The sequence below is a fragment of the Anser anser genome (genome assembly GCF_964211835.1).
Source record: "Anser anser genome assembly, chromosome: 4".
Lineage (NCBI taxonomy): Eukaryota > Metazoa > Chordata > Aves > Anseriformes > Anatidae > Anser > Anser anser.
Window position 1 is genome coordinate 58139936 of NC_139724.1, and position 18525 is coordinate 58158460.

At 34.8% G+C, this 18525-nt stretch overlaps 1 long non-coding RNA gene across 1 annotated transcript; it reads left to right on the forward strand.

The window, feature by feature from the left end:
- Window positions 1-1953: 1953 nt before the first annotated feature.
- Window positions 1954-16256, forward strand: LOC310899245. The gene is made up of 3 exons (XR_014584104.1): window positions 1954-1976; window positions 15277-15336; window positions 15897-16256. It is a non-coding gene; the product is annotated as an uncharacterized lncRNA (long non-coding RNA).
- The last annotated feature ends 2269 nt before the right edge of the window (window positions 16257-18525 follow it).

The following is an 18525-nucleotide window of genomic DNA, read 5'->3' on the forward strand; positions in this document are numbered from 1 at the left end:
TTGTCTCCATTTACCATTACAGGCAAAATAAACTTGACTTGGGGAAGATTAATTTAATTTATCACTACTTAGAATAATGTAGGGTAGTGAGGAAAAACAAACAAACAGACAAACAAACAAACACTAAAAACACCTTTCACCTACTCCCCTTCCTCTTCCCAGACTCAACTTTCCTCCTTCTTTCCCTATTCTTCTATCTCTTCCCTGCCAAGTGACATAAGTGAATGGAGATCCAAGGTTGTGGTCAGTCCATAACGTTTTGTCTCTCTTGCTCCTTTCTCCTTCCTCTCTTTCTCTGCTCCAGTATGGGGTCCCTCTGATGGAAGGCAGTACTTCACAAACTGATCCAATGTGGGTTTCACATGGGCTGCAGTTCTTCAAGAGTTGCTCCAGCATTTGTCCATATGAAGAGGTGTAGTCTATTTCAGGAACAGGCACTGCTCCAGAGTGGGCTGCTGTCTATGGGCTGCAGTTCCACAAGCCCTGCATGGGACCTCCATGGGTTGCAGCTTCCTTCAGGACATGTCCGCTTGCTGTAGTGTTGGCTCCTCCACAGGCTGCAGTGTGGATAACTGCTCCAATGTGATCCTCCATGGGCTGCAAGGGGGACAACCTGCTTCACTTTGGTCCTTGCCATGGGAAGCAGGGGAAACTCTGCTCCAATGCCTGGAGCTCCTCCTCCTTCTTCACTGACCTTGGTGTCTGCAGGGGTTCTCTCATATTTTTCTCACAGCTACTGTACAACATTTCTAACCCTTTCTTATATATGTGAGAGATGCCATCAGTTATGGGCTCAGCTTAGGCCAGCACTGGGTCTATTTCAGAGCTAGCTAAAACTCTCTCTCTCCAACAAAGAGGCAGCCCCTTGCCTCTTCTCACAGACGTGATCCCTGCATCGTCTTTTGACCCAAAACATTGCCATGTAAACCCAACACTTAAAACAAACAAACAAACAAACAAACAAACTATAAATGTTCTTTTTATGAATAATGTTAAGTGAATTGCTATTCAGTGGTTGAAACATCTACCTGGGTTCATATATTTGCTTCTTATTGGAGATTTGATTTATATGGAAGTGAGCTGATTAACCCAAAACATCCCACTTTGTAGGAAACTTCATCATGGGAAAGGTGCTCTGTACAGCATTTGTAATCTGCCTCTGAAAGATAGTCAGTCAAATGTGTTAGTCAAAATCTGACAGTAAAACATCTTCTGAAAAGACTGAAACCATATTTTTTGTAAATGTAAACAATTACATACACTTGTGTATATAAATATCCAGGGTTAAATGGTCAGTTGAGGTCTTGCCTATTGTTTGTGAGTGTTCTGATAGAAAAAAAAAAAAAAGTCCTCTAAGATTTTTGGAATGTTAAAAATCTGAAAAGCCTACAGTAATATTGTGTTTCATTTTGATTTAGTTTATCCCTGTGTTTACTAGCAAACAATGTGATAATGTAGTTCTTTCTAGTTGTTATGAGAGAATTAGAAGAAGCAGTGATCTATCTTACTATTTACAGGAGCTTCATTTCAAGTATCAAGACAAGTATTTTGTATAATCCATTAAAAACAAATTTACAGAAATACAGAACACTTTTACTGTCAGGATCAATGTCACTTCATATTTCACAATGTCCTGGTTTCAGTTAGGACAGAGTTAATTTTCCCTCATAGTAGCTGGTAGGGTGCTATGTTTTGGATTAGGATGAGAAGAGCGCTGGTAACATGCTGATGTTTTAATTGTTGCAGAGCAGTGTTTACACCAGGCCAAGGACTTTTCGGCTTCTCGCTCTGTCCTGCCAGCGAGCAGGCTGGGGGTGCAGCAGGAGCTGGGAGGGGACAGACCCAGGACAGCTGACCCAAACTGGCCAAAGGGGTATTCCATACCATCTGACGTCATGCTAAACAATATATAGGGGTGGCTGGCCAGGGTGGGGGGCCGGCTGCTCGGGGATAGGCTGGGCATCGGTCAGCGGGTGGTGAGCAATTGCATTGTGCATCACTTGTTTTCTTACACATTATTATTATTAATACTATTATCATTATCACTATTATTATTATTACTGTTGTTATTATATTCCTGTCTTAATAAACTGTCTTTATCTCAACTCACAGGCTTTACTTTCCCGTTTCTCTCCCCCATCCCAGAAAGGGAGGGGGGAGGGTGAGCGAACGGCTGTGTGGTGTTTAGCTGCCAGCCGGGTTAAACCACAACACACAATCAACACACATTCATATATAGCACTCAGTAAGAATAGATGTGGCATACCTCTGTTTTAATATAAAAAAAAAAAAATCCAAACAAAACCAGAAATATAGAACGTAACTACTGCAGCTAGTAAGAGAGTAAACCAAATTTTAACTTTTTAAAAACTCTTTTAAAAAATATTATTCTTTCACAAAGGTCGAAGAAGATTTTTGAACTTCTTCCATGAGCACAATACTCTTTTAAAGAATTTTGTGTCATCTGTTCCCCCAAATGCTTTTGGAACTCTGTAAAACCCTGTAAATAGCAGATACAACTCAGACTAGGAGAGAATCCATATATAGCAGAGTAACAGTGCTGTCAATGAAATTGTTCCAGCTATGGTTTGGGTATTTTAATAGACTCATAAAAAGTCACAAGAACAACAAACCTATTGTCAATAAGCTGAAAGCTGCTTGACGGAAGCTGTCTTCGCTGGGAAATGAGACTGTACAACAATAAGCTAGTCATAGTGTATGAAGTCACCACTATGCATATCTGTATATGACTTTATATATGTTATTTATTTAAAAGCCTATATTTTACTGGTGCAGCTAAAGCTTTAGCAAGCTTTTAGCCAATATTAAAAAAAAATAAAAAAAATTCTTCCTTCCTTCCTTCCTTCCTTCCTTCCTTCCTTCCTTCCTTCCTTCCTTCCTTCCTTCCTTCCTTCCTTCCTCTTTCTTTCTTCCTCTCTTTCTTCCTCTCTTTCTCTTTCATCCTCTTTCTCTCTTTATTTCTTCCTTTCTTCCTCTCTTTCTCTCTTTCTTACTCTTTCTCTCTTTCTTTCTTCCTCTATTTCTTCCTCTCTTTCTCTCTTTCTTACTCTTTCTCTCTTTCTTTCTTCCTCTCTTTCTTTCTTTCTCTCTCTCTTTCTTTCTTTCTTTCTCTCTCCCTTTCTCTCAGCATTGACTGAGTTTGCTAATAAGCATAGTGAGTTAGTATTAGAAGAATTATAAGGTGGCATTTATAAATCAATGTTAAAATTTTCCAAAAATATTTTTCCTAATTCAGTTTAAAATCAGTTGTATTACTCAATGAAATGAAGAGATAAGGAAAATCCCAAGTGCAGATTTGTTTCTGCACTGTAGGGGTGGTAATTGAATGGAGCAAGACTAAAGTTTATGTGCAGGCAGTTCATCAAACAAAAATCAGAGATTTTCTGGTCATAAATTCCACATCTGATGATCTGCAATAGACACATTAGGTCTGACCGATATCACATACAGAACAAGGGAAGGCATATGTACATGATGTGCAGCTGACCTGAAATGTATTAACTGACTCTTTGCTTGGGTTCTCTTTCAGGTACTGGACAATTCAAGCCATCCTAGTCGTAGCTTTAACCAGGCTGCTGAGAACACAGAAATACTGGTTTAGCAGCAGTCATTATTTTGTAAACTATCGTACCTAGAAAAAGAGAACATATCTACAAATATACATTAGCATTCAGATCAGGTTTAAACCCAATGTTTTGACAGTTCATTTTATTTTTAAGCTTGCTGTTAGAACTGTTAGAACGGGTCCAGAGGAGGGCCATGAATACAGATGATCAGAGGGCTGGAGCACCTCTCCTGTGAAGAAAGGCTGAGAGAACTGGGGCTGTTCAGCCTAAAGAAGAGAAGGTTCCAGGGTGAACTTTTCAACACTTAAAGGGGTCTTATAAAAAAGATGGAAAGCAACTTTTTGCTCATTCAGATAATGACAGGGCAAGGAGAAATGGTTTTAAATTAAAAGTGGGGAAATTTAGATTAGAGCTTAGGAGGAAATTCTTCACTGAGAGGGTGGTGAGGCAATGGAGCAGGTTGCCCAGGGAAGTTGTGGATGCCCCTTCCCTGGAGGTGTTCAAGGCCAAGTTGGATGAAGCCCTGGGCAACCTGATCCAGTGGGTGGCATCCCTGCCTTTGGCAGGGGGCTTGGAACTAGATGATCTTTAAGGTCAGTTCCAACCTGAGCCATTCTATGATTCATGCAAAAACTAACAGATTAGGAAGAAAAATTGAACACTTTCTTTACAGTTATCATGATAATTTCCCAGTTTGGCTAATGTGCATAACAAATAATATTTTGCTCTAATAATAGGCCTGTATTTTCAATAAAGTACAAACAATAAACCTAATCTGCTGTTTTAAACTACTTACCCCAAGTATGAAGGAATGTGATTTATTTTTTTTTAAATTATTATATTTTTTTCTTCTATCATCTTTTGAGGTGTTGTAATTAATTTTTTAACAGGAACAATTTTTTGCATGCAGCTTTTAACAGTGATTGGATGGTGCCAAATAAAGTTCTGTGGAGTAAAATAAAGAATGAGAAGTGATTGAGAAAAGCAGATTGTAAAGTATATTCTTCCACACTGTGAAATCCTAATGATGACAGATTGCTGTCATCATTAGAGACTAAGCTCATTATTTGCCAAAATGATTATACAGTTCTGACAAATAAGCTGGAAATATTTCAACGCAGAATATTTGAGGCAGCAATATACTTAACAACAAAAATATTTGTATGAATATTAGAATATGTAAAGCATCTCAGTCCATCTAACTCCATGTATGTTTTCAGTTGTGATAATCTGCCAATTTTCTTTAGCTGTTCAAGAAACTGTTAAAATCTACCTTTGGAAAACTTCACTCTTTCCCACTGATACACATTTTCCAAAGAATTGCGCATCCCAGACTTGTTCAGAACCAGCTCTTCCTTTATTTTCTCACCACCCACTGCCTTTCCTACTTTCAGATGCCCCCCTAATGACTTTCCTACTGTATATGTATGGATAAATTGTATGGAGAAGTGAGTTATTTTTAACCCACTGTCTACTCATTTGTGGTCTGTTTGCCTGTGGGTTTGTGATGGTTTAGAAAAGGCAGTCACCTTTATAACATGAAAAAAAGAACATGAGGCCCACTGAATGTTTCTTCTTTTTTTTTTTTTTTTTTTCAACCTTACTCATCTCTTCATTTTTATTTCTTCTATCTTTGACCTCATTTTGTAGCATCAGTTGAAAATTTTAAAGCATTTTTCCCATTATTATTATTATTATTATTATTATTATTATTTTACATATCATTGTTTCTATATTACTAATTCTCTTATAATGAAAAAATGAAAATACCTTTTTTGTTGTTGTTATGAAGAACTACTATGACTACTTTACTACTACAACTATTTCTGCTCTTTCCTAGATAAGATTTGTCACAGCTTACAGTAGACTATGTACTATAATTTATTTTCTCCAAAAAGTTCCAAATGTCTTATGTTAATAACAATATTATTTGATGTATTGAATTTCATACTGTTGTTCATCTATCAATTGTTTTCTCAGCAGCAGAAACAGACCTTTATTTTGTATTTTTTTTTTTTTTTAACACTGTTGTACTAAGAATGGAACTTTCATGGAAAAATGCAAATACTATAAATACTATAGGACTTTCATTTTGAATGTTTTTTTTTGTTGTTTGTTTGTTTTGTTTTTCAACTCTGCACACGAGTGCACAGAAATATCAAAGTTATCAAATATAACAAAACTGAGTTACAAATGATTGTGACCACCACACTGATTGAGCAGCCATTTGAAATCTAACAGTATATATAAAGATAGAAATCAACTGAATTTAAGGAATTTAGAAATATAATTTATGATAAAAATATCAATATCAATGAAATAAAATGCTTGAAATAGAAAAAAAAAGAAAAAAGAAGAAGACTATTCTTCAAGAGAACAACATTAAAATAATCAGTAAGGATGAGTTTCACATCCTTTCTGAAATAGTGAAAATGATCTTATTGTGGGAGGTTTCTATTCTAAATAATAATTTATTTAATGTTGCACAAAAAGGCTATTTTTCAAGTGAATGTGTTCCTTGGACAGATAGATATATCAATCGATCTTCTCCAGTCAGCCCTGGTCCAACCTGTGTTTGGAAAAAAAAAAAAAAAAAAAAAACCATGAAAAATGAATCTGACATTAACGAGAACAAGTCATCAATACATTCACTCTCTGGTGAATCATCTTGTTTTTTGTTTAGTATTCATTAATATTTATGGCAGAAATAATTTTGTTATCCCACAAGTCCATCTGGCACCAAATGATGCTGACAGTTAATGGCATGGGACGCTATATATTGTGTTATTCATTAATCTATACTAGTTCTTTTGCTAATACAGGACCAGTGACCCGTCCTGTATTAAACACCGAAAACAGTGTCAGAAGCACACTCCAAAAATGTCAGGTGCATAGGCTATCTGACGCATATGTTACCTGGATAAGCTAAGAGAATTCTTGCAATGCAACAATCACAGACAGACTAATACACGTATGTATCAAATATGGCGTATTAATACATATTTTTTAAAAAAAATAGCTATAGATTGCTTCTGAAAGTAACAGACAGAAACAGCACATCTTAAGGGATAAACTTCTCATTCAGCTGGTTATGTTTTTGCCAAACATAATTTACAATTGTAAGGAAAAAAAACTTGGTTGCTGAAATGGAAAATTAATCCTTCAGATATCATTTTGGAAATGGTTGTTAATTTATTCTCTGTATAGCTAGTACTGTTGCTTTATACTTACAAACTAATAAATTGATATTCTTTTTACCTTTACTTAAGTGATTGTCTTTGACATGTGTCCTATAAGCAAGTTATTTATTTTTTCCTTGATAAAATATATGCAATAGAACAATTTTAGGTTTAGGTCCTCAAACCCCAGAACAATGATGGCTATTTGTCCATCAGCTTTAACCCTTCCTCCAAAAGAAGAAATCTTCAATTTTTCAGCAGCTGAAAAGCTTTCTTTAGCTTCCACATTTCGTTATCCTCATCTATCTTCTTAGATTATTAATTATTTCTTACAGTTTATCTTTCCCTTGAGTCCTTTACACTACACATTACAATAAGGATGGAGTTCTCTGTGTTTGCCTTTACCAAAAGGTAATACAGGAAAGGATTCCCCAATGTCCTCGATTCCCATCCCTTGCTGTAACAGACAACAAATGACACTAGATTGTACAAAATAATACAGTAATATGCATCCAGGAAGATTAGGAAACTAGTATAAAAAATTTAGATTTAAAATGAATATAACAGTATAGATGATTTTTAAAATCACACATTAAAATTTATGTTAAGAAAAATATGTAAATATGTTTTTTAAGCAAATATTTAAGAAATGTTGGTACATGTGTTTAAAGGAAATTCAGCCACTATTTACAATGAGATTTCAGGTGAAAAGAATGTGGTGGATTTTCCTTACAAAAGTAAGTTGGATCAGAGTATTTTACATTTACTATGGCAGTGCATACTCAGAAGTCAAAGGGGGGGGGGGATATACAATTGTGCAGAATCTTGTAATTAAAAATGTTACTTTATCAATAAGATGGCGGTAAATACTGATGGTAAAGGAAATGAACTGTTTTGGCTGTGAAAATGTAATGTACATTGACAAAAGAATCATCTGGAGTTTAAGAGATTTGAGAGATCTTCACTGTTCATACACTACATTTCAGCAGAAGAGCAAAAATTATACCTATTACTTATTTTGACATGAGGGGATACAGAAATGAAACAAAAACAGGCTTGTATCACATTCTGGCAACCATTGTACTTGAAGGACTGGCCCTGAGCATTCTAATTTGCATTTAGAATTCTAGCTGCCAGGTAAATAAGAATGATAACTTTTCTAATATATGAATAAGAGATATACCGAAGTGTTATAAACTCACTGTCGAAGCATGATAATGCCCATGTTTCAACAGGATTTTGGTACAGATCTGTGGCACAGTTTAGATGCAAATAAAAGTACAAATACTTAATACTAGAAAACAGTGAGGTGTGGGTTATGATGTGCTGTAATTCTAAAGAGTGATAAAGTCTGTAATATACATGAAATCAGTTAGCATATTTAAAATTTTTATTTAAAGCTGCTAATGAATAAAATGGATTTTAAAATGAGTGTATTGCTTTGATCTTTAAGTGAGAACATCTCTGTCATTTGTGAGAAAAAATAGCATAGAAAAAAGTGTTTAAATAAATGAAATGTGAATGCTATCATCAGTGAACAAATTAAATGTGATACATGGAATTAAAGAACTGGTATAACTATGTGGACATTGTCATCACATAAACAGTAACCAGCTGGAAGCAACATAATCTGAGATCAGGTTACTACACTGATTTGGAAGCAACATAATCTGAGATCAGGTTACTACACTGATTCCTTCTTAGTGTTCCCCCAGCAGTGTGTGTGTTGTTATGACCTACTTTTAAAAGTCATGGAAAATGCAAGCAAGAGGATCAGCAGGGAGGAAAGTAGGTATTGGATAAGAAAAATAATGAAAAAGTAAACAATAAGGTACAATTTTATTAATTTTTATTAGGATTGTTTTCACTTTCATGAAGAAAGATGTTTTGCAGATGGAATAATCAGTTACGAAGGTGACCTAACAAAATATTTTCCAAAATGTATTAAATTCCAAATTATTCCAAATATAGTTATTAGATCTAAAAATACACAAACAACCCATAAATAAGATGTGCACATCTTTTCTAGGTAAACTTAACAAGTATTCAGTGATTCGTTTTTTTTTTTTTTTTTAATTCTGTTGGTATGGGTTAAAAATGTATTGGTAAGATGTGTTGGTAAGAAAGGGATTAAAAAATATTGTCTGGGAAAAAAGAAAAGGAAAAAAAACTGGAAGAATATCTACAATATTTACATATAATGTAAGAAAAAAAAATCAGTTTCTTTGAAAAATACTTCTTTATTCAATTTAAATGGAAGAGGAAAGGGGAACAATGTTTTAGTCATTCATGAAAGAAGAAAAAATCCAAATTAAACCATTCAGTCACGAGGCTATAGTGAGGATTCCACTTTATTGGTTATTAAACATGAACTCAATCAATGATAAACACCAATATTCTGATACCCTTGCTTGCAAGATTTAGTAAGTGTTCTCCACTGAAGTTAAGTTTCCTCATGGAGGAAAGTAATACTCCACATAAGTAAAGTGGTCAGAATATGGTAGGTATGACTAGAATACATTAAGAATGACCACCCTATAATACTAGCTTTTTGGGAAAAAAAAAAAATAAAGTTTGCAAATGGAATTTGTGAGTGTCTACATAATAGAAAAAGAAACTAAGGACTTTGTTGATTTCTGTTGTTTTGCAGTACACTTCAGTCACACCTTTTTGAGATTCTTATCTCTAAGATTCAAAGTATTTTATGTTAAATAATTTAATACAAGAATTATTAATAAAGGCAAAGATGTGATGTTGTAAGTATTAACAAATTAAAACTTTTTTTTTTCTGTGAAAATGAAGATGGAGATGATAAGCAACTCAAAATCTGTTTTACTACATTTTTAATATTCAAAGTATTGCCGTGGTGATTTTAATCTTGCTATAGACATACAAAAATTTACATTAAAATTTGTCTTCGCTCTTAGGTTCTTAATCATACAACAGTTCCATCTACTTTATGATAATTTTGTTCATTTTCTAACTTGATCAAGGTTGCACAAGTGTGTGCTTAGGGTCATTTTTTATAGATGTTAAAATATCCTTATGTTTTATCCTTATGTTTTTCTTCCTTGTTTCATTTAACACTATTACTTTTTACTTTACATCCAAGTACAGAGATTTTTAAATTCATATGTCAGTCAGTGTATGCTACTAAAGTCACTGGAAGTGGACTTATATCATCTAGATTTATCTGAGGAAAACTTAAATGGTTTAACTTCACCTGTTCTCTGCATCCATTATAGGGACAAACAGATATTTCTCAAAGACTAGTTTGCCTACTCACATTTTTTACCTTGGCTTGGATGGAGAGGTGAGAGTTAGGTTTAATGAGCCAGACTTTAGATAGGTTCCTTAAATAGATTAAATGAGTCCCAACTTAAACGGTTTAGAAAATAAATAAATAAATAAATGAAATGTAGCTATGATATTAGTTTGGCTTTAATTAAAATTTTACATGCATTTTAATTACATATTGAACATGAAAACTCAATCAAAAAGTGTGTTAGTCTTCCCCCCCCAAAAAAAATCACTACTTTTTTTATTAAAAATGACCTGATCATATTGCTCTGCAGTCTCTTGATAATGCTATTCTAGAACAGCATTTGACTTCATCTTTCTGTAAAATATATAATGTAAAGACAGGCTAACATGCATTGTTGTATCGCAAAACAATACACAATATCTGGATCTACTTGAACATGTATTTTTGCATTTTCTGGGATTTTCTTGCAGATTTTTGATTAGAGAAATTTTCCATTAACTGATGTAGTATTTTAAAATGAAAGGCAAATATCAATGTCTAAAGAAATTGTCAGAAGACAGACAGAAAAGACAGAAAATACTTAATGAGAAGTTCTATTTTGTTTAAATGATATATTAAAGTTTTTTTTTTTTTTTTCCTGAGGTGCATGCACAAATGCTTGAAAAAAGATTGAACACTTTTGAAGGTATTTCATTTTGGTCTTCCTGTCCCTGTTTGTTTGTTTTTCTCTTTTCTGATTCTCCTACTTGATGTCTTTCATGTTTATCAATGCAGAAGAAAATTATCAATGATTCTGATGAACTATCAATATAGGAGGGCGACGAAGATGGTGAAGGGCCTAGAGGGGAAGACGTATGAGGAGCGGCTGAGGTCACTGGGCCTGTTCAGCCTGGAGAAGAGGAGGCTGAGGGGGGACCTCATCTCAGTCTACAACTTCCTCGCGAGAGGGAGTGGAGAAGCAGGTGACCTATTCTCCGTTATCACCAGTGACAGGACCCATGGGAACGGTGTGAAGCTGAGGCAGGGAAAGTTTAGGCTGGACATCAGGAAGAGGTTCTTCACCGAGAGGGTGGTCGCACACTGGAACAGGCTCCCCAGTGAAGTAGTCACTGCACCAAGCCTGTCTGAATTTAAGAAGAGATTGGACTGTGCACTTAGTGACATGGTCTAAACTTTTGGGCAGACCTGTGTGGTGCCAGGAGTTGGACTTGATGATCCTTATGGGTCCCTTCCAACTCGTGATATTCTATGATTCTATGATTCTTTTTATTACCTAGCACCCACAGGACTATGAGTGACATTAGCAGCAATGATTTTGGTATAGCTATGACAGTTACAGGCAGGAGAATGTGGAGGATCTAATAAAATTATTGTTAAAGTTTTTTAATTCTAGGATTATGTAAATTCTAACTGCTTGTAGAAAGTTATCAGATTTCCCAGAAACTTAATTTAACATTTGCAAGGGTGTCAATGCCCTGTGCAGCCAGGAATGAGTGAGTAAGGGAATTCTATGCTAAAGTTGGTGTGCGACTTGATATGGAACTGGGATTAGTATACTAAATTCTTACAGGATTGAGGTCTGGAAAGTTCTATTGTTCCTCAATTATTTAAGGCAAGCAGATTCTAAGAGATGATAATTTGAAATAAGTAAAATGTTTGCATTTTCCCATAGGAACAATTTTTGAAGAAGAGAAGATATCATAATTTTTAGGTAATCATGTACTTTTATTTCTTGCAGATATTATTTGATTTAGATGGCAATACATATAATTCAGCAGATAGGTAGAGAAATAATGATTTTTTAAATATTCAGAGATAACACTAGTTTCTGAAATTAGTTATATCAGTTAGGGAGAGTGAAATTGAAAAGACACTATACATAACCATAAAAAAAATTAAATTATTTATTATTATTATTTTTTTTTAATCTTTGGAAAATAACTTTATTTATATTAGCTTATAAGGTCTAAGTTTTGAAACTTGTTATTCCTTTGGTTTGTATACTATCTTTCTTTTCACTTGAGGCTATACCCTTTAAGACAAACCTTCTGTTTTTGAATTCTTAAATCTGCATTGCTGTTGTGATTTAACCCAGCAGGCATCTAAGCACCACACAGCCCTTCATTCTCTTCCCCAGGTAAGAAGGTGGAAAGAATTGTAAAAAGGTTAAAACTTGTGGGTTGAGATAAAGACAGTTTAGTAGGACAGAAAAAGAAAAAAAAAATAGTAATAATGATAATACAATATACAAAAATGTGATGCACAATGTAAATCAGAGCGGTAATTTTTCTAGAAGAACACCCTTTTGTAATTGTTTATCCTCACAACTCACACACACATGCTTTTAGGATAGAAGTAAATTTTCCATCTCAAGTCATCATGTTGTCTCTGTGGTCACACAGGTAACATCACAGGGTAGTGCATGGTGTGTACCACGACATCCTCTCTCTTGAGCAGAGGGATGCTTAGTCCTAATATCTGAGACACTGCTCCATACATGTGGGGAGTAGAATCTCTGAATTGATGTAACTCCATGGCTCATAGGGAGGAAGAGAGCCTTTCTTCATATTGACACACCTGTCCAGCGAATTCATCCACTATTTGTTCCTCTCTGTCTTTCCAGGTCATTATTGCCAACGAGTTGGCTTATGGCAGTGGTGTGCTCCATACAAACTTCCGCCACATGGGAGGAAGGATCTGCCTCTTCTTCCTCCTGTTCTCCTGATGTCCCTGCTTCAGAGTAGCCTACCTCATATTCTTCTTCCTCTTCCCCTTCATAGTAGGAGCTTCTACCCTTGCTACATGAGCTGATTTTCACATCTGTTATTTCTTCTGCGTAGCGGCAACTGATATCTGCACAGGTTAGTTCTCTGGTTCAGCTGCAGTAGCAACCCCCCCTCTCACGGGGGCTGCAGTAGCCACAGGACCTGTCACAGGTATTGGAGTAGCCACATTTTTTTTTTTTTGCAGGAGTTGGAGTGGCCTATCATTTTGTCATCAGCCCCAGAGACCTTCTTTTCCCCTTGAGGGTAATGAATTGTGTTTATGTGGTGTTTTAACCCTGCTGGGCAACTAAACTCCACCACTCTCTCATTCCCCCTTCTCAAAAGAGGGAGAGAAGAAAATATGTTTAAAAAAAAAAAAAAAAAAGGCTCCCAGGTTGAGATAAGGAAAGTTTAACTAAAGGGAAAAGAAAGAGGAAAGAACAAGAAAAGGCCATGTGGAAGCAAAGAGGGAAGAAAAAAAAAAAAAAAGATATTTTCTCTAATTCCCATCAACAAGTGATGTTTAGCCATGTCCTGGGAAGAAGGGCTTTAATACATGTAGCAGTTGTTTGGGAGGACAGACATCTTTATAACAAGAGCCACCCCTTCACCTTTCCCAGATTTCATTGCCAAGTGTGACACCATATGGTATGGAATATCCCTTTGGTCTTCTGCCTTGGTGATGTCCCCTCCCCACTTTTTGCCCAGGTTTTGGGGGGCTTGGAGGGAGTCTTGATATTGTGCCAGCACTGCTCAGCAATAGACAAAACGTTGGTGTGATATCAATGCAGTTCTAGCTACAAATGCTGAGCAAAACACCATATGGGCTGCTGCAGGGAAAGTTAACTCCATCTCAGCCAGGCTCAGTACAGTTTCACAGGGCTCGGTAGGCATGGGCCAGGCCCATGCATGTTGTCGTAATTTGTGTCTCTCTGAAATTGCCATTGTGACAGCATATTTTTTCCAAATATTTTACTAGTTTTTCAGGATTCTGCACTTGTTCAGGGGTGAAGTTCCAAAGCACTTGGAGGTACACAATGTTCTAGATACCAACCCGTACTATCTTAAACACCCTGACACTCATAACTGTATAGTCTCAGGGAAGCTCTCCGGGTGATATTCTTAAATAGTTGTTTAACCTTAAACAAAACCTGCAACAGATTCAGGAAACATAACAATAGGATCCTGCTGGTTTGAGCATTCCTAGGATATTCAAAGTGCTCAAGAGCTACTATAACTAGCCTGGAGCAGAAGAGGACAGTGAAGGAGAAAAGAAAGGTGAAGGAGAGGTGAGAAAGTGTCCCCCTCCCTTGTCTCCCCCATAGTTTGGCAAGAATTTATGTGTAATTATTAAAAGTTTCCAAGAGAGGGTTCTTTGTGCCATTTCCGTGTGTCCTTTCATTGGTTATCGTGGAAAAGAGATTGACACCTCCCTCTCCATTTCCCCCACTCAAGAACAATAACATATCGTAGTAGACAAATGTAATATGTAGTAAAATACTCTTCTTCCTAATTTAAATAATATATTTAGAATACAATTGTATATTGTTAATCAGTTAATGTAATATGACTACAGTAAATGTGTATTTACCTATGTTCAACAGATTATATCAAAAATCAATTTCTGTAGGAATAATACTTCAGTGGCAGTAGGATATGAATGTAAGAAAATGAATAAATCATAAGGTTAAAGATTAATTTACAATTTAAATACAAAGGAAATTTTTCTTGAAAGAAAATGTTGAAAAATTAAATTTGAGCAGATATTCTTCAGGGCATAAATGCCGCTGTTTAAGCTTATGCAATAAACTATTGGAATACAAACATGTGATGTGTGATTTTCTTTCTTTTTCTCTCTCTGTCTCTCTCTTTTTTTTTTTTTTTTTTGAAAGAGAACCTCCTTAGGCCACTGATCTTTATTTTTATTATACTGTAAAGACCCAAAAAGCCACAGAGAAAACAGTTGACCAAAGAAAAAGTTACATGTATTTGACACACAAAAGAACATTAAAGTGTAATCACTTAAGTACTGTTCTGAGACAACCTTTCTTCAAAATACTAAAAGTAATTGAGGGAATTGGTCATATTTTAAAGACTTACCTCAAGGCATGAAGATTGTATTTCTTGAACAGGGTACAAAAACCACATTTAAAGCATGTACAATTATTCATACATCTATTCAAACATTGCTAATCTATTTTTATCTACATTTGCAATTATGGAATTAAAAATAACAGTGAATGAATGTAAAATGTTAAACCTATTCAAAACACAGGATTGGCAATGAACACTTCACTATATGGCCACTACAAATTCTTTAGTTAGTATTGAAATAGCAGACAAAATAAAATTTGATTGGTAAGTCACTGTTTAGATCTGTTTGGGAAGATAACAATGTCTCTCAGACAGTGTAGTAAGAAGCTTGTGATGACATAAAACTACTGACTTTTCTCTGCATTGGTTGTCTATATTTCATCTAGGAATAAAAAAGACACCATGACACCATGGAGCTGGTTCTGGGAGTCCCATGCAAAAAGCAGGTAAGTGGCTGTGATTGTTATGGTATTGCTCATACCACTCCAACTCAGGATTATATGCTATTTATCCCAGTACTTGCAGGATTAAACAATCAAAAATCACAGTCAGGTATCACTTTCTAGTCACTTTTCTAGTGACTAGTTAGGCTTCCTTTGGAACTATGAGGATTAGGCATTGGAACGGGTTGCCCAGGAAGGTGGTAGAGTCACCACAGTCCCTGGTTGGACATGGCACTTAGGAACACGGTTTAGTGGGTGATATTGGTGGTAGGGGGATGGTTGGACCAGATGATTTTGGAGGTCTTTTCCAACACTTAAGTTTCTATTATTTCTATGATTAGACACTCAACAACACAAGAACAAAAGTAGAAACTATTGAGGAAATATAGGACAAGAAGGTGTGAGATCTAATTTAGACATCAAGTACTCTGATACTTGCTTGCTCAGCATTAGACTTTTACAATGACAGGGGGTTGATACACCAGTAACTGCAGTTCTCAGCTGCAGACTTCAGAGACCTGGCAAGCTGCCTTATGACGGTTTATCCTTCTTTTTCTCTCCAGGGAAAGAAATACTGCACAAACAATTCAAGAATAAGGAGAGAAATGTGGCCAAAGATCCCAAATCTCTGAAGTGAGAAAAATTAAAGTTTCAGGAGTACAGGTTGCATCCCAAAGCCAAAAAGATTTTGTAATGTATTTCAATATGTTTCCATAATACAATGGCTCCAGCCAGATTCTGGTATGGTAAATAATTAGATACAACAGAAAGAAAAGTTTAATTTATGCATTATTCAAAGTATTAATGAAAATGTTTTATGTTATGCATATCAATACTTAGTACAATGTAACAAAAATCCCCAGTTATGCCATTAGTTTGAGCACATTCTTAATCTGGAAAAATAAAAAGTAAAAAAATATAAAAATCCAGTTGGGTCTTCTGCCATAATAAGTTATTCATAGACAATATCAAACAAGTGATACAATGAGAAAAAATGACTTCTGAGGAAGGATCAGGTCTATTTAGATGAGAAAAGACTGGGAAGAGCACAATTATATCTTTGCAACATAACCGATGTCTTCATAGAGAAGAGAGTGAAAACCAGCTGTTACTGTCTACTGTCTTTCCTTCATCAAAGTAGTTTCAATTTGAGAGACACTGCTTCTCTGTTTTCCAAAATCTGATGCTAGTGAACTCTGAGATGTTATTGGGCAAAACCCTATGTTAATTGGAGGCATAATTTTATTTTAAATCTTTCATTATACCTATATCTATTACTTAGTATAAGAAATGGTATAAAACAAAGGAGATAAAATAATGTCAGTAAAAGGTTACTAAAAATTAACAAGTAATCATCAATATACACGTCACTTAGCTTTAGCCTTTCTAAGAACTAGGATAGCCATCAAACACAGACATTGCAAGTGATTTGGAAATAAAAATATAGACCAGGTTCCTCTGAAACAGAAACAGTAGAAAACTAGTATGCTTGGAGAATAGCCAACATATAGCTTTATGTTTAAGTTTTTTCTTGCAACAGATATATACCCATACCTTACATATTTATAGATAGTAGAAATAGTATCAGATGTTAGATAGATTACAGTATTTTTATATTTGTGATGAAATAATGAAGACAGAAAAATAACAAATGCAGTAGTGCTTCTTTGGCATTGAATTTAAGCTCATCTCAGGGTTTCCACCATTATTGCTTTAAACACTGTCTCTCAGTTTAAGGTAGGTAACTGCAATTTTATTTCTAAAGACTGACTACATAGTAGTATCCTTTGAAGTAAAAAAAATAATAATACAGACGGGAGTGTTTTCTACATTTATTTTCTCTCATAATCTTAAATTCTATATTAACGTAATACATGCACATTCTTTTTCTTATATTGATTCTCAGTCTTGTTCCTACTTTATTGGGTGATTATAATTTTAAGTTGAATGTTTTTATCTTAAAACCCAAACTGAAATATATTACTTTGAGATGTAAGTTTCTCTGCATTCTTTTTTCCCAACTCAGATCCAGAGAGGGAGGTATGGAGGAGCTAATATAATGAATACTTTTATCATGGAACTATTTTCTTATTATCATTCTTGTTGGCACTTCTGGGGAAAATAAATTTCATGGCAACCATGCAATTATGCCTGAATCCAGTTCTGCTTGATTCACAAGATTGCACTCCTGGCCCTTAGGTATTATCTTGTGTCTGTACTCTTCTCCACCATTTTTTATTTGAGAGTCACCAACAGTTCAATATACAAATTTTTCTTGTTATTACTATAAACTAAATTTTAACTAAAACAATTGTATGTAATAGCTACTCGTCTCCCAGGCAATTACTATCACAGCTATAACAAACTGAAGTCAGCAAGTCAGTTCAGACCAATCAAAAGTCAGTAGTCTTTTGCTGGTATTGGCAGAAATCATATTCACTATACTGCACTATATTAGAATAGGAAATTGAATTGAATGAGTTTTTCATACTGCATTCCTTATTACTCCCACTTTTTTATTTATTTATTTTATTTTTTTATTATTATCTAGATATGCTTATCTGTATGAACTGAGTAAACACTAAAAATATTTGATAAAATATTGGGGATTTTGAATAGCAAAAGGGATATTGCAGAAGAAATGCATATGATCAGGAATTGATTAGTTTTAAAATTATTTCTGAAGAAAGCTGCTATGCTATAAAGAATCTGAAAAGAATGGTTGAGCCTCTGCGTGAAATTGATGCCACATTATTTCTAGGAAACAGGAATGGTCATAATTTAAATTGCCTAAAATAACTGTGTCTGTCCTTTAATGTTATGTTTGTTTTCCAAGAGCCTTTAATACTTTTTTTCTTATTTTTTTTTTCTCTTGCATTTTATATTATTCTTGATGGAAATTAAAATCTTATATAAATTCATGTTACTTACTTAGTTTATATTTATCTTTTCAAAGAGAAAATTTGGCAGAAAAAGAACAGATATCAGAGAAGAACAGTATTATAGAAAATGCAATTTTGTGTTGAATAATATGTGGAGTTTGTTTATTAGGCAAAAAGTGGATTAGGAGGAACCTGACATTGTTTTATATTCAGTTAACACTTAGCACTTTAGTTATATATGTAGATAAAGTATGTAATCATAATGTTGAAAGTATGTAATCTGAAAGTGGTTTTGTTTCACTGTAGTAGT